The sequence below is a fragment of the Malus sylvestris genome, chromosome 11, assembly GCF_916048215.2.
Source record: "Malus sylvestris chromosome 11, drMalSylv7.2, whole genome shotgun sequence".
Lineage (NCBI taxonomy): Eukaryota > Viridiplantae > Streptophyta > Magnoliopsida > Rosales > Rosaceae > Malus > Malus sylvestris.
Window position 1 is genome coordinate 31,107,921 of NC_062270.1, and position 17,682 is coordinate 31,125,602.

General features: G+C 35.4%; 1 pseudogene; it reads left to right on the top strand.

Annotated features, from left to right (window-relative positions):
- The first annotated feature begins 15,753 nt into the window (after positions 1-15,753).
- On the top strand, positions 15,754-17,172 carry LOC126589522 (vascular-related unknown protein 4-like; annotated as a pseudogene).
- The last annotated feature ends 510 nt before the right edge of the window (positions 17,173-17,682 follow it).

Below are 17,682 nucleotides of genomic sequence, written 5' to 3' on the forward strand. Positions count from 1 at the left end.
TGTGCCACATCAATGCACGGCGTAGGTTCTGTCAACGAGGACGCTCCGCTTATATATATAGTGAATTTGGAAAAACATGTTACAGATTTATGTGGCCGTCGATAAGCTTCAAAAGGACTCGCGAAACAAAGAGCACGTGAGACTTGTTGACCTGAAAAGGCACATGAAAGCATTGGAGAAGGTCATCTCGAGTTTTGGGGAACCCGCGGTGGAAGCAATGCCTGTTCAGACCCCAACAAGAACTGCTGATCTGAACTTACGAGCGAATCACTAACACTGCACTTCTAAAACTTCATGTAAGAAGCCTAATAAGGCTCAGAGATTCCTAAAAGGCCAGGACCCAGCCGAAGGTCCCGCGTTCAATGTCAACTGCATTTACGGAGGACAAGAATACTTGGGAAAAACCAACAAGGAAAGAAAAATGCATGCAAGAAGCTCTGGTTGGTGGCGACTATCAACAAATCTCCCATAATCGATTCTGACATCCTGATGTTCTCGAACCGGGACTTAGCCATGACTTAGAGGATGTCCACTCCCTAATAATGATGCTCTCGTCATCAAAGTTAAAAAATCCAACTTTATAGCCAGCCATGTCTTAGAGGACAACGGGTCCAGGGTTAACATCCTTTTCAAGGACGCAACCGAGAAAATGAGGATCCAAGACAACAGTAATAAAAGTAAGACTACTCTCTACACCTTTAAAAACTCCCATCTGGTCTCTCGGGATAGTAAAAGTTACGGTTCAAGTGGATTGCCCAACTTTTGACAATTTCATAGTTAAAAGAAACTAGCTCCATAAGATGAGGGCAATCCCCTCGTCTTAACACCATTTTCTTTGTTACCCAATGCCCAGCAGAGTCAAAGATATCATGGGAGACCAAGTGGGGGCACGTTGTTGCGTGGTAGAAAGTATGAACGCTCTCTAGAAGTAAGAACGGAGCTCTAACACTGCCATGAACAAAATAGCATAGCAATCATAATCTGGGGGTCAACAAGCAAATTGCAAAGAGTTTGGCTTGGACCTTAACCCCCAAGACGATAGCGCTCTGGAATTCAAAGCCAACGAGGATGTTATCTATATCAGTCTCGACCCCGACAAACCAGAGTGTGGAGCGAGGATAGAATCTAAGCTATCCGACTGCGAGAAAAAACCATTCACTACTTTCTTACAAGCCAACAAAGATGTGTTTGCATGGTCCGCAGAGGATATGTTGAGGATTGACGCTTTCATCATCTAGCATTGACTCCATTTGAATCCCACTGCCAAGCGTGTTATCCAATAAAAATGGAATCATGGCACATCATTAAGTCAGAGATTGACAAACTTAAGGACGTTAACCTCATCGTTGAAGTCCACCACCCCGATTGGTTGGCAAATGTGGTACTTGTACAAAAGAAAACGAGAAGTGGAGAGTTTGCGTATACTTCACCGATCTGAACAAGGCATGCCCCAAGGATCCGTACTCTCTCTCAGATCAACTTACTTATAGATTCCACGGTGGGGCATGAATTGCTAAGCTTTTTGGACGTCTACTCCAATTTCAACCAAATAAATATGTACGAGCTAGACATGGGAGCAGCTTCTTTCGTCATAGACCGAGGTACATATTGTTAAAAAAAAAAAATCTTTTGTCTTCCCTAATCTTTTCCTCTTCTTCTGCACCACCATCATCTTCGACTCCGGCTACTCCTTGGTTGAACTTTTTCATGGGTTTTGGGGTTCAGGAAATTGGGGGGGGGGGGTTGGAAAAGCAAGAGACGGTGCTTCTGGTTTTGGGGTTTGGAAAGATAGGGGAGTTGAGCATGATGTTGGGTTCTTCTTTTAGGTTTTAGGTTTTCAATTTTGTAATTTTTTATTTTTTTAATTTTTTAATATCCACCTGGGCCCATACTGACCTTTGGCACTCAGTTATTGTTCACGTGGGCGCCAGATCATTAGTTAATGGAGGTTCTGATGAAAAACTTAACGAATGTATGAAAGTGTCCTAGAATTATGACTTTAGGTACCAGACTGGGAAAAAAAAAACTTGATGTATGAAATGTTGAAAACCAAGAAACTTCAGGATAGTAAACTGAGATTAACCCGTGTTATTAATTAGGAGCTAAGACCATTTCAGTTAGAGATATAAGGAATATATCTTTCATTGAGAATGAAACTGATTACATTAGGGGTATTTATACACAGCAGCTAATAATACTTAGTTATCAACTAATGTAACTAATTAATCTTAATCTGTGAATTAGTTACAACAAGAAACTTAAAGACTAAGTAATTGCTGATTGTGTTGATGACTTAGACTCTAGATGGCATTGTTGAGTTGACTGAGGATAATGTGTGTCTTTACACCCCCTCAAGCTGAACGAAGGAGAACAAAGTGAAAGCTTAGACCTGAGACACTGAAATCGAACTTTGGACAGAGACTTAGTGTGAATATCTGCAATTTGATTGATACTGTGAACAAACTGAACTTTGAGTAGAGATGCTAAAACCAGTTCACGGATATAGTGGTAATCTATTTCAACATGTTTCGTTCAAGCATGGAAAACTAGATTTGAAGCAAGAGAAATGGCAGATACATTATCACACTAAAGAATTAGAACCTGGTAGGCCTCGCAATTCCTGACACGACCCGATAACCCGACACGACACGACACGAAATTAACAGGTGTTCGGGTCGACACGATAACGAATCGGTTGTTATCGAGTAACCCGATAAGCACCTGTTAAGATAACGAGTTGGTTCGAGTATACACGTGGGTAACACGATACACGATAAGCAGAATATTAATTTAATAATTTTATAACCCTAAAAAATACTATAATTATATATATATATATATATATATATATATTAAATTAACTATAATAATTATATATATATAATTTTAAATTAAATTTTATACCCCTAAAACTATAATAATTATACGTACATCATAAATAGATTTAAATCTACTTAACAAATATATATATATATATATACCATTGAACTTGATGGAATACGAATTATACGAAACTAATTTCAATGATCCAACTGTCAAACTTGTTTGTATATGCTTCGAGATTGCATCATTAAAAAATCGCAAAAAACAAACATTCAGAGATCAAGTAACCGAACAAAAAATTTCAACGGTTATAAAAAGAAAAATCACGATTTAACTGTTATTTTAACTCCGATTTTTATGATTTTTTACAGCTACACTCCTTGACTTTATATGAATACAATGAATGAATTCAATCTTCAATTTAAAATATTTACACTAGTGAATTTCTTATGTTATACTTAATGAAAGTATGAATAAACTCTTAAATGTTAGTGAATCCATTATTTTGATGGGATACGCATTCTACAAAACTAGTTTCAACGATCCAACTGTCAAACATGTTTGTATATACTTCGAGGTCGCATACGCCAAAAATTGCAAAAAACAAACATTCAGAGATCAAGTAACGGGACAAAACCTTTCAACGGTTATAAAAAGAAAAATCACGATTTAACGGTTATTTTAACTCCGATTTTGATGATTCTTTACAGCTACACTCCTTAACCCTATATGAATACAATGAATGAATTCGATCTTCAATTTAAAATATCTAGATTAGTGCATACCACAAAATCTTATGTTATACTTGATGAAAGTAGGAATAAACTCTTTAAGTGTTAGTGAATCTATTGTTTTGATGGGATACGCATTCTACGAAACTAGTTTCAACGATCCAACCGTCAAACATGTTTGTATATACTTCGAGATCGCATACGCCAAAAATTGCAAAAAAAAAAAAAACATTCAGAGATCAAGTAACGGGACAAAACTTTTCAACGGTTATAAAAAGAAAAATCAAGATTTAACGGTTATTTTAACTCCGATTTTGATGATTCTTTACAGCTATACTCCTTAACCCTATATAAATACAATGAATGAATTCGATCTTCAATTTAAAATATTTACACTAGATACCACAAAATCTTATGTTATACTTAATGAAAGTATAAATAAACTCTTAAGTGTTAGTAAATCTATTGTTTTGATGGGATACGCATTCTACGAAACTAGTTTCAACGATCCAACCGTCAAACATATGTGTATATACTTCGAGATCGCATACGCAAAAAATTGCAAAAAACAAACATTCATATATAAAGTAACGGGACAAAATTTTTCGACGGTTATAAAAAGAAAAATCACGATTTAACGGTTATTTTAACTCCGATTTTGATGATTTTTTACAAATATACTCATTGACCCTATATGAATACGATAAATGAATTCGATCTTCAATTTAAAATATTTACACTAGTGGATACCACAAAATCTTGTTATACTTAATGAAAGTATGAATAAACTCCCAAGTATTAGTGAATCTATTGTTTTGATGGGATACGCATTCTACAAAACTAGTTTCAACGATCCAACCGTTAAACATGTTTGTATATAATTTGAGATCACATACGCCAAAAATTGCAAAAAAAAAACATATAGAGATCAAGTACGGGACAAAACCTTTTGACGGTTATAAAAAGAAAAATCACGATATAACGGTTATTTTAACTCCGATTTTGATGATTCTTTATAGCTACACTCCTTGACCCTATATGAATACAATGAATGAATTCGATCTTCAATTTAAAATATTTACACTAGTGGATACCACAAAATCTTATATTATACTTAATGAAAGTATGAATAAACTCTTAAGTGTTAGTGAATATATTGTTTTAATGGAATACGCATTCTACTTAACTAGTTTCAACGATCCAACCGTCAAACATGTTTGTATATACTTCGAGATCGCATACACCAAAAATTGCAAAAAACAAACATTTAGAGATCAAGTAACGGGACAAAACTTTTCGACGGTTATAAAAAGAAAAATCATGATTTAAAGGTTATTTTAACTCCGATTTTGATGATTTTTTACAGCTACACTCCTTGACCCTATATGAATACACTGAATGAATTTGATCTTCAATTTAAAAAATTACACTAGTGGATACAACCAAATCTTATGTTATACTTAATGAGTATGAATAAACTATAATAATTATATACATTAATTTAACAATTTTATACCCCTAAAAACTAAAATAATTATATAATACAATTATATATATATATATATATATATATATATATATATATATATATATGTGTGTGTGTGTGTGTGTGTGTGTGTGTGTGTGTGTGTGTGAAATTATGTGTTTTAATGTTTTGAAGTAATATTTATGTGGCAAAGTGTGGTATGTGCAAATTTAAGAAAAAAATATATTTTTCTTAACGGTTCATAATGGGTCGGGTCACTATGTGTGACACGACACGACCCGTTAAGATATCAGGTGTTACACGAATACGACAGACACGACCCGTTTGCCAGGCCTAGAACCTGGGACAATGGAAAGCCAATGTCCTTGAAAATTTTGTAGATCCAAGTTATCTTGGTAGAAGTGTGAGCTAAAGAACGATATTCAGCTTCAGTAGAGGAGCGAGCAACCGTGTGTTGTTTCTTGGCACTCTAACTGATAAGGTTGTTGCCAAGATAAACACAGTAACCACTTGTAGATTGTCGATCAAACACACACACAGCCCAATCAGCATCCGAGAAGGCAGTAAGAGTGAGAGAACCTTTTTTAAACCAAATGCCGTCATCAATAGTGCCTTTAAGAAAACGTAAGACACGTTTAACATATTGAAAATGAGTGTCTCATGGAGAAATTGGCAGAGTTGATTAACAACAAAAGAAAAGGCAGGTCGAGTCCAAGTTAAATACTGCAATGCCCCAACAATTGACCGATATTCATAGGGATTAGAGAGAAGTGTACCACTATGATCTAACTTCTGAGTACCAAGAGGAGTAGTGCATGGTTTACTACCATCCATGTATGTCTTGAGAAGAAGATCCATGGCATATTTGTGTTGAGAGAGAAAAATACCGTCGGAGGATCGATGAACTTCCAAACCCAAGAAGTAATGTAAAGGGCCTAAATCCTTGACTGGAAAGAGTTGACTGAGCTTGTGAATAAAAGCTTTGTAGGCTTGAGCATTAGGTCCAGTAACTAGTGTATCATCAACATATACTAGTATAATAACAAGAGATGGCTCAAAAACAACAAAAAGTGAGCAATCTGATTGAGAGTTCTGAAATCCCAGAGAAACCAAGGTTTGAAACAATTTATCATACCATGCCCGTAGGGCTTGCTTAAGGCCATACAAGGACTTCAAAAGCTTGCAGACATGATAAGGCTTTGATGGATCAATAAACCCCGTGGGTTGCTGCATAAAAACCTCATCATTGAGTGTGCCATGTGAGAATGCATTACTTATGTCCAATTGGTTTAAAAACCAGTCAAATTGCACTACTAATGTTAAGAGAATTCTGATGGTGACAGGTTTGGCAACCGGGCTAAAAGTCTTCTGAAAAGTAATACCTTCTTGTTGATGAAAACCTTTTGCTACTAAACAGGTTTGTATCTGTCCACACTACCATCAGGTTTCCTTTTGATACGAAACACCCATTTACAACCTACAAGATTTTGATGTGGTGTAGAAGGAACAAGAGACCCGGTGCCAGTAGATTGCAGTGCTTTTAACTCTTCAGACATTGCTTTCATCCAATAATCATGCTTAGAAGCTTGTAGAAAGGTTGTAGGAACAAAATTCAATGAATCAATAGGGTGTTTAGTAGCAGCCAATGCTTTGGGTTTAAAAATCCCAGCTTTGGACCGAGTAATCATGGAATGAGTATTGGTGGAAGGGGGAGGTAGAGGTGGAGGTGGAGGTGGAGGTGGAGGTGGTATTGGAAAATCCTGCATTGTTGGAAAGGTTGACACTTGGTAAGAGAATATAGGTGAGACTGGAGAAACTGGCACGGTGGGAAAGGATGAGGAAGAGGGTGAGGAAGTACAGGGAAGAGTAAAAGGAATAGTGAAAGTTGAAGGTGGTAAAGGTTGACCATGGGACATCAAAGAAGGGGGCACAGGGAACTCATATGGTGTATGAAAAGGAAAAGTGGATTCATTAAAGAGTACAAGACGAGATATGTAAAGCCTAGATGTAAGAGGATCTAAGCAACGATAGCCTTTGTGTTGCAAACTGTAACCGAGAAAAACACAGTGAATACTCTTCCCATCAAACTTGGAAGTAGAATATGGTTTAAGCCATGGATAGCAGCTACACCCAAAAACCTTGAGCTTTGAATAATTCGGATGCTTATGGAAAAGTAATTCCCATAGAGATTTATCAAGGCCAGAGATGGGAAGCCTATTGATCAGATACATAGCAGTAGAAAACGCCTCAACCCAAAATTGATGAGGAGCCTTTGATGCAGTAAGGAGAGTCCGAGCAGTTTCTGTAAGATGCCTATGTTTGCGTTCAACACAACCGTTCTTTTCCGGTGTATGAGGACAAGAATATTGATGCAATATACCATGTTGCAAGAGAAAAGAATTAAAACAGGAACTTGTGAACTCACCCCAGAATCTGATCGAAGAACTTTGATTTTATTACCAACCAAGTTTTCTACATAAGTCTTGAAATTGACAAAGACTGAATACACCTTAGACTTGTGCTTTAATGGAAACAACCAACTGTACTTTATGAATTCATCAACAAAGAACACGTAGTATTTATAACCACTGACGGACAAAGTAGGGGCAGGTCCCCAAACATCACAATGAACAAGTTCTAAGGGCACAAAGACAGAACTGAGACTCACAATGAAAGGCAATTTATGATTCTTACCAATTGCACAATCTGAACAGAAGAAAGAAGTAAACTTTTTACCACTGTAAACGATAGTACTACTATTTAAAGCCTTTCTAAAAATAGCAGAAGATTGGTGACCTAGTCGATTGTGCCAAACTTGTAAAGGAGCTTTGCTACTAACAAGAGCATAGGGAGAATTAGATGCTAGAGGAAGTCCTTGAAACGGATAAAAACCATCTTTAACTGGCCCTTGGAAAAGCATCCTCCCCGAAATACGATCCTTGATTGTAGAACCATCAGAATCAAGGGTTAATTTGCAGTGATTGTCTCGTAAGAATTGATACGCAAAAAAAGGATTATGCTTCATGGCAGGAACATGTAAAACGTTATTCAGACGAAAAGTGGCAGCAGGAGTATTAAGAAAGGTTGTACCAGTATGGTGGATGAGCATACCTTGACCATCACCAATATAAACCTTGTCCTGACCATTATAAGGAACTGAAGAATGAATAGCAGAGATGTCATTCGTTATGTGAGACGTGGCACCGGAGTCCATTAGCCAAGTAGGAGCAGAATGTTTGATGTTGGTGTGAGCACACATGGTTGCCAATTTGGCAGAAAGAATTTTACCAGAAAAAGCATGATTATTGCGTTCAAAACAATCAAGAGCTTTATGATCTGGAGAATGACAGATTTAGCATGGATCTCGATGACTAGGAGTATGACCAGAATTACGAGAATAATTGCCAGAATTGTCGCGATAATTGTGACCTCGATAGGTATTGTTGCCGCGAGAGGTATTACCTCTGTAAAATGCTTTACCACGATTGAATTGCCTCAGTGTAGCAGGACCCTGTGGTGTGGGAAGAATAGGTGCTTGAGACTGAGGGTACTGAGCCGCATAGGCTTGAAATGGTTCAGAAACGGACGAAGCAACAGTTTTCTTCTTATGCTGCATGAACAATTCTTTGTTAAACAGTAAGCCATGTAGTTCATCCAATGAGGTAGAAGAGATGTGAAGCATAATGGAGTCAACAAACGACTCATAGTCTTCAGAGAGGCCATTGAGAGTGACTGCAATTAGATCACTTTCAGAGATCGGAGCACCGGCAGCCATAAGTGCATCAGAGATGGATTTAATTAGCTGAATATATTTAGAAATCGTGAGATCTCCTTTCTGAACAGTGTGCAGGCGAGATCGAAGCTGGTGAATGTAAGCAGCATAAACGCCACCAAAACGTTGCTCAAGATTCAACCATAACTCTCGAGAAGAGGTAACACCAACTGTGAACGGAATAAGGTCTTCCGAAAGAGTAGAATTAAGCCAGATAAGGATATTTTGATCTTTTTCATACCACAGATCAAAGGCTAGATTTGGAATACCAATGTTCTTCCTAGAATTATCAAGTAAGAAAGGCAAAAGACAAACCTCAGAGCCATCAACAATCCCTGTAAGCTTGTAGCGACGAAAAATTGGAGCAAACAGCGCCTTCCAAACGAGATAATTGTCCCGTTTAAGCTTGGTAAAAACCATACAACTGATATTCTGAATGGAAATCGAAGAAATTGAGAGAGAAGGCGGAACCGTAGTGAAATTAAGGTTCATCGGGGACGAATTTAGGCCAAGAACATCATGATTCAGTGGAGATGAACTTGACGAAGTCATCGTAATCAAGACAGATAGGAGAAGAGGAGAGATAATCGATCAAGATCCACAAGAAATTGAAGAGAGATGATCAAAGATTGAAGAAATCAGAGATCGCAGGGAACAACAAAGAAGAGGATCGAAGAAAAGACGGTGAAGCAAAAAAGGGGATGATACCATATAAATATATCTTTCATTGAGAATGAAACTGATTACATTGGGGGTATTTATACACATCAGCTAATAATACTTAGTTATCAGCTAATGTAACTAATTAATCTTAATCTGTGAATTAGTTACAACAAGAAACTTAAAGACTAAGTAATTGCTTACTGTGTTGATGACTTGGACTCTAGATGACACTGTTGAGTTGACTAAGGATAATATGTGTCTTTAAGAGACTCACATGTTATTATTTGTCACTCACACGAACTTTGTAGCTTATTGGGTCCTTCATGTAAACATGTAGACTATTTCAGGGGCTAATGTTCTTTCTTGTATAGTTACAGATAACTGGTTAAGGGCGAGGAACTTTGAGTGGTATAGTAGTATTGGAAAGTGTACTTGAGAGTAGGGTTTTACTAACCCTTATATTTAGTTAGTTTGATTTCGTTGCTTGTGAAATAATTTTTTTTTTGTAAATATTCTAATGAGTATCTAATATATTGGATGTATGAGTTCTATCGGACTTTTGACTTGTCTATATTTGTTATTCACCTACGTTTTGACGTCATGTGTTTATCCTAAAGGTACTTTTAAATTAGGACACGACACTGTCAATGTAAAAAATTTAAATAAAAAAAAAGCTATTAATTTGTTTTAACGATTATTTATTGATTTGCTTCCTGAAATTGTCTTTCAATCTCAGTTTACCTCAAAAAACTGAGCTTGTCTCACTTTATTCCTTAAAATTATCAAAATCGAGCCATTTCACTACATCTTTCCGTCCACAATAGTAGACATTTGACAGTTTTAGAGGTTTATGGCAGTCTGAAAATTTCATACCAGACCTACAATGGCTCATTTCTGTCAGCATGGTATGAAATGTCCAAACTTCCCTTTCATGTAAGATCTATGAAACCAAATTGATTGAGATATATGGAATGAAATTGCTAAGTTTAGGAAGCAAAGTGAGATAAATTCAAATTTAGTTTGAAGAAGCCTTGTTTCTCATGGTTGTCAATAAATAAGCCTTGTTTCTCACGGTTTTCAAGTACAGAAAGCCAAACATTTGGTTCAACTCGAAGGACTACCACATAAATTAACCACTCACTGGGTGGGAGTGCATGCATGTGCGCCATGTTTATATGCTAGCGATGCATCATTCCCGTTCCATTCATAAAATTAACACTTTCACATTTATATATCTCCCTATCTCGTTTTATAATGGTAACTCCAATTTTAGCAAAGTGTTAGTGTATATATGGTTATTGTACATGCATGGAAGTAACATGTATGGCTTGTGGTTGTGATCCACCTATCTGGCTCGTACAATGGTCTTTGTTTTATTTTCACGTAGTAGCATGCATATTAACCACACAAATATTTCAGTTAGCTCAAATAAATTATCTTTTGTAATCAAATTAATTAAAGTTACGGAAAGTAATAATTTAATCTCCAATTTGGTTTGTTGAGAGAAATTTCAATAGGCCCTTCATAATCCAAGTCTCCTCCTAAAATCAGTGCTGGCCCTCTAAACCCCAAGACTTAAAGGAAAATGAAGTGACAATTTCAAAAGAAAAAAAAAGCTACTATACATCCATTACACCATCATAGAACTCATCGCATTTTGCCGTGAAGAAGTTGTGGAGCAGTTGACGGATCTGTGGATTTGAACTTGATCTCAAATGATTTAACTGTCCTTAAAATGGAACATGAGTCTTGATTTAACTTAGCCAAAAACATACACAGGAGCATATTGCAACAAAGTCCTTCAAATCGATGATTGATCAAAGTTTGGAAATGGTAGGAGGTATTTGAGAAATGATACTGGGAGTAGACTTGGTATGAAGGAGGAGTAGAAAAGCAATGATGAAGAACTTAGATCAAATCACTGTAAGTGAATTCACCATAAGACAAATCACTGCAAGAGAATATTATTCACTTGAATAAAGACACTAAACAAAAAGAAAAAATAAAGAGTATGAGAGGAGGGCATAATGAAACAAAGACACTCTACCTCCTTCTCCTCCACTAGTGGTTAGGGTTTTTCTTTTTCGCCATAGAGATTTTCTTTTTTGCCTCTGACAAGAAGAATTTTGAATTAAAAAAAAAACTGAATGCAAGTGCAAGGGAACCAGCTAAACTAACTCACAATTACTAGAAACTATGATGTATAATCTCATACAAAGCATAATAGTTTTACTAGGTGTAAAGTTCACCATTTAAAGTTTAGAATTCCAAACTTAATCATTGTAAGTACGTTATACTTTCGGTAAACTAATAACACTATGGACAACTTCTCATCAGAAGTTATGAGTGGGATTTTAAGTCCGACCTAACCAAACAAATTGAATCAAAATTTCTGCTTCTGTTTTTCTAAAAACAACCTTTCTAGGGACAAGATTAGAACACTAATAAAGTCTAGGTTTGGTGACTTATTTTTCTGCGAGCCCAAACCAACATGCATGTGGTGGTGGCGGCATGTACAAAGCAACAAGTAGGGCACACGTGCATGAATGCCCATGTGACACTTTTATTCGTATGCTTTTATTATATAATTATCAGAGAGACGTGCCGAAGCTTCATTTCCAACAACATCGATATTGTTCTCAACTTATTAATTACTACCTACATAATTTGTCAGATGTGGGGTTTTATCACAAAATGCCTTAGTTTTAGTTGGAGTAAAGTTAGGATATTTAAACTATTATTTCTCTCTTTATATAGCCAATGTGGGACTCAAAACACTCCCTCACGTGGGACCCAATTAGTGGTCACACGTGGGAAGTTCACACATAGCCAACCACATAGAGTCAAAGGGACTCACCTTATACACAGGGTCATGAGACCCACCATCATCATGCAGGCCTAGGATACCCACCCATCACGTGGCAGTACGGGCCCGCTTCCTGACTATGATACCATGTAGAATTATTAGAGGGACATGCCTTCCAACAACACCGATATTATCCCCAACTTGATAATTACATATAACAATGGGAAATCGCCCCAAGAAAGAACCATTCCTCTAACTATTACAATATATATATATATATATATATTCTATGATTTGTTTGCATCTTTGAAAAAGAAAACACAAATCAATTTTACCTAAATTAGGAACAATTTCTCAAGGAATCATGTGTTAGCTAGTTTGGACCCACATATAGGGTGGGCCCTCAATTTAACTACTTCTCCAAGTCATGGATAGAGACCCTTCATCCCCTAAAATGTGTACAATTAAATTAATATAGAAGTTTCTTGTCCTACCCAAGAGGGTCTCTATGTGTCACCCACATTTTGGTAATATATCATATATATACAAGTTAGGAATATAGGCTTTTCTACATAACCTTTGTTTTATAAAATCTAATTTATAGACTGAACTTTGGAAAATTGAATAATTTGGCACATGTAGAGAGAATGTGTTGCCTTAATTAGATTCTTTGTGGATGAAATGATTGGTACCAACTGAACGTATTATATCAACACCACTAAGCATTAACAAAATCACAAAAAGTCACTAAATCACTCTTTACTACTCAAAATATGTAACCAAAAGCAAACATAATGATACTTCAGTAACCTAATATGTATGTATAAATGCATAACTGCAAAGTGTAGATATGATGAATGTCTGTAGAGATTGGCCTTCTCTTCTCTTAGTTTTGACAGAGTTCTTGCTCTTAATAGGACAAGCATGTATAGAATTACTTAATTCGAGAAGAGAGACTAAAACATGTATAGAGATCAAATGCTTCGAGGCTTATAGACATCAAATATCTTAAGGTTCAAAATAATGTCAGAGATGGTGTACTATTAACATTGAACCATTGACGCTTTCGATATGGTGGTTGATCCATTGATAAAAGCCTTGCATGCCACAACCTTTAAAAGTCATGTTCCAAGAATGGTACTACTACCTTCATTTGATCTGCTTTGAATGTGGGAGCAAGATATTTTCGTTTTACTTGATTCAAGTTTATGTTATGAATACTGAGCTGTTGTTTTGATTCAATTTCCAATGATCTCTTGTAAACAAAACAAGTGAAGTTTCTGATGAGTTGTTTCACTAATCATGTTAATTTTTGCAAAGTAATATATGAAGTATGTTGTTTCACTAAAGCATCTAAATCCAAAAATAAAAAACAGAATATGAAACAGACATTGCATTGCAGTGTCTAAATCCAAATGTAAAACTCAGGAATCACGTGAGGTGCGAAGGGTAGAAGGCATGTGAGTGGTGAAAAAAAAATAGAACTAGAAAGCCGACACTTCAACGCAACGTCTTAATCCAAAAGTATAAAACAAAATCAGGAAACAGACACTGCATTGCACACTGAATCCAAATGTAAAAACATGCATGTAGGAGGCGTATGAGTGATGGAAAAAACGAAACCAAAAAATGGACACTTCAATGCAGCATTTGAATCCAAATGTAAAAAACAAAAATCAGGAAATAGACACTCCAATGCAATGTCTGATCTGTATTGACCTATTGCAAAGTATAAAAACTATGAGAAAGAGTGTGTCAATTGAAGTGGGTGCCAGCTGCAATGGTAGATTCTGTAATTATTGCTTATTTTAAATACATTTTAGTATTACAATACATGATTGACCTATTTATAATTAACATAAATATTATTGATAAATTGTTAATATTGTAACTTTTTATTGATATTTTGGAGATAAAATGGGTGGGCAAAGAGTTTGACTTTTTTTTAAGTTTTTTTTCAAGGGTGAAATAATAAGGTGGGTGCGAAGATAAGAAAAGTTGGTGGTTCTAGTGGTTTCCTTCATTAAATTAATTATACATTTTTTTTTTAAAACACCAACGTGCAATGGATGTGCGTATGTACTTTTCATGTTATAAACACGTTAATTATATAACCAACTTTTTAACATTACACATAAAATTCACGTATTCTAGACGTATTCCTAACATATTTTTGAAGAAACATAAATAGTAATTAATTTAAATAAAAAATGGGTAAATTTTTCAAAGTATTTTTTTAGCAAAGTTGCTGAATGATACACTGCATATTTTTCACATACTATACTAGTTTTGTACACGTACTATAAGTGTTCGTATTTTTCATATAGTATGTTGTTTTTTGAAAGTAATATTTATGTGGCATGTATATGTAAACTTGTAGTGCTTAATGAAATTGTAAACCAATTGTTGAATCAAAGGAGGTTACGATTTCAGATGCTAATATTTAGTAATTTCATATGAAATTTTTATTTGATTATTTATTAAAGTATATATTGTTCTTAATGGGTACAAACATGTCGGGTCAGATAATCTGTGAATTTTAACGGGTAGGATTAAGGTTTGAATTCTTAAACCTGTTAAAATAATTCAGGTGGTATGACGTGACACGTTAGAATAATGAGTTTGACACGAAAATGACTTGTTTACCAAAGTCTAAGTTTGATTAACGTTGTCAAATTTTTAATTTAACAACATGGTTCTTTTATTTATTGAATAACTAATAGATGACTAAACAATTTCGAGTTTGTTGTTGACTTTTAGCAGAGTTGATCTTTAAAGGGTAATCTAGAAAATACATGATTAGTACCATCAAGCATCATCACATGATAAGAAGAAGAGTCAAGAATGTAGAATGAGAATGTTTGCTAGCATTTTAGATAATCAAATTTCTACATAATTCTTTTACCTTTAGAAAAAAGAATTAATGTGAGATGGACATAAGATAACGGCACTTATGTAAGAGTGAGGTGTAATTAGCTAAAGCTAAGAATTAAAAGGAATGGTAACTACCTTTTTGTTTGCACTTTCTTTTTATTTTAAGATTCTAGAGTATTATTTGATGATCTCAATCATTTATTTTCTAAATTACTTTTTAAAGATTATTTTTATATTAAAAAAATAGCAAAATCAAATCTATTTAGATTAACGGTGTTCTTCAATTAAACAATGAAATCATGACAACTTTCACTAAACGGATAAATATATTTTATTTGGTCGATTTTTGCAGAGTTCACTTTATAGAGTGGTCTACAAGATATAACTAGTCTTGCTTAAAATGTTGATGGTGGGGCATATCCGTTGTGGAAAGACAATGAGATAACATTTTGGAAAATATATAGAAGAAACTATTACAGTTTATCAAAGTCCTTCATAAGTAGGCATCGACCATACACAAACAATTATTTCTCCTGGTGAATACATATAACAACAAAATGACCAAAGAACTAGTTGTCTTGGGTGACTAAATACGTGACTCATTCAACACAATGAGTGGAAAGGTAAGTCCACCCCTAAAAATATTTGGCATCTAATCTTACACCACAAAGGTCCAACACTCTCTCTCTCTGGCAGTTGCTGCAGCCAAATTTTGCTCCTACTCCCTTAAGGTCCCCACGTCAAGAATTTTATGCTATTAGTTTCTTAATCCCAGTGTTCTCCTTGTTCTCTACTATATATGCCTGCTCTCCTCTCGATTTCCTTTCTTCAGCTTACCAACAGTTTACTACCAACACCATACCTATATTTCCTTGTTCTATTTTTTTCATCTTTATTTCAAAGCACTAGTACACAGATGGAAGTTCGCTCCATGAACTCCATGATTGGAAGAGGTAATTCTTCTAATACAAGAACCACTACTCAAGAATCCCCTCAGGAGAGTAGTTGGACTATGTACTTGCAAGATTTCTTGATAAGCAGTAATCATGAGGATGATGACGATGACCGCAGTTTTTCTCCTTGTACGATTATGAAAAATGTTCCATAATCTCTGGCGCTGCTTCCTCAGTCGCCAGAAAGTCGAGTACTATTAAAGGAGAAGTTTTAGGGTTTGGCGTGGATGGAGGTTATAATAGATCTAGCTTCATGATTAAGAGAAAACCCAAAGAAGCTGTGCTTGATGATGCTTTGGAAGACACAGCTAGTTCTCCAGTAAATACTCCCAAGGTGACTATCCTGACTCCTAATTGTTTCTGTTGGTCCAATTTTTTTTTTTTTCAATTAATCATGTTGTTTACAAGTGAAATGTTTAACTTATGCTTCCCAATATACTTGTTATTTTTGTTCGGATTTGTTTAAGATTTAATTAATTTCCATTTTGTATTTCAATTAGGTTTGCAATCACAGCGAGTCAAATGTGGAATCAACACTGCAAAAATATGACAAAGACATATCTAATGCGGTAAAAAAAAAAAAAAAAATTACCGCACTATTTTTTCATCGGTTTATTATTTATTATATCGTCACCGTACTTCTTTTATTAAATTGGTTGTTTATTTTTGCAAATAATTAATTATTAAATTGATAGTGCTTTGAAATTTTTCTGTTACAGGAGAAAGGAAGTACTTCTGGCAGGATGGATGAGAGAACTGAATCGGGCTTTATCGGGAGAGAGTGACTGCACAGAACTGAAGACAAGAGGACGTTGCTTAGTTCCATTCTCTATGATAGCAAACTATTTTGGATGAATTATTGTTATCATCATCCATATACTAGTACTTCAGTTAAAACATACATCTCTCTCTCTCTCTCTCTCTCTCTCACTGCTGTTGAGGAAGCACACTTCATGTATCAATTTCAGCAAGAACAAAACCAAAACCAGTTGTCCAGCAACTGTAGACTATATATAGTCTTTTCCCGTTAAGTTTATAATATGATCACAATAATATTGGCCGCATATCTAAACTGTAATTCAATTTTACAAGGTCGAAGGATCAACAGTATTCGGGATCCATCTTATATCTTTCATTAATGTTGCCTGCTAATTTTCTCTTACTTATTCACAACTATTAGTTTCAGAAACAAAAAAAAGTCACAACTATTAGCTTGATGTCTTTTTTTCTTCAGAACATGTATGTGTGTTGTATATGCAAATTTTCTCCTGTGTGGTCAACTAGACACCTTCATGCCAAGCACCTAAATTTTTTTTGAGTTATTAGTACATATATTCGCATTATCACTACAAAGTGGTTGAACCTTATAAAAAGTTTTCACCTAAAGCGTTACTTGATCGATCACTCACTCTTATCATCATAATTAGTCTATTTTCCTAGCAGAGATGGTCTTAACCTCAGTGCCATTGCAAAAGTGAATATAAAAGTGAGATCGCTTTCTGTTTGCCATTGTTACCTTACGTGGTATTGGCGGCTCAACGGGTTTTTCCCACTAGATTTACTCCGAGGGAGGT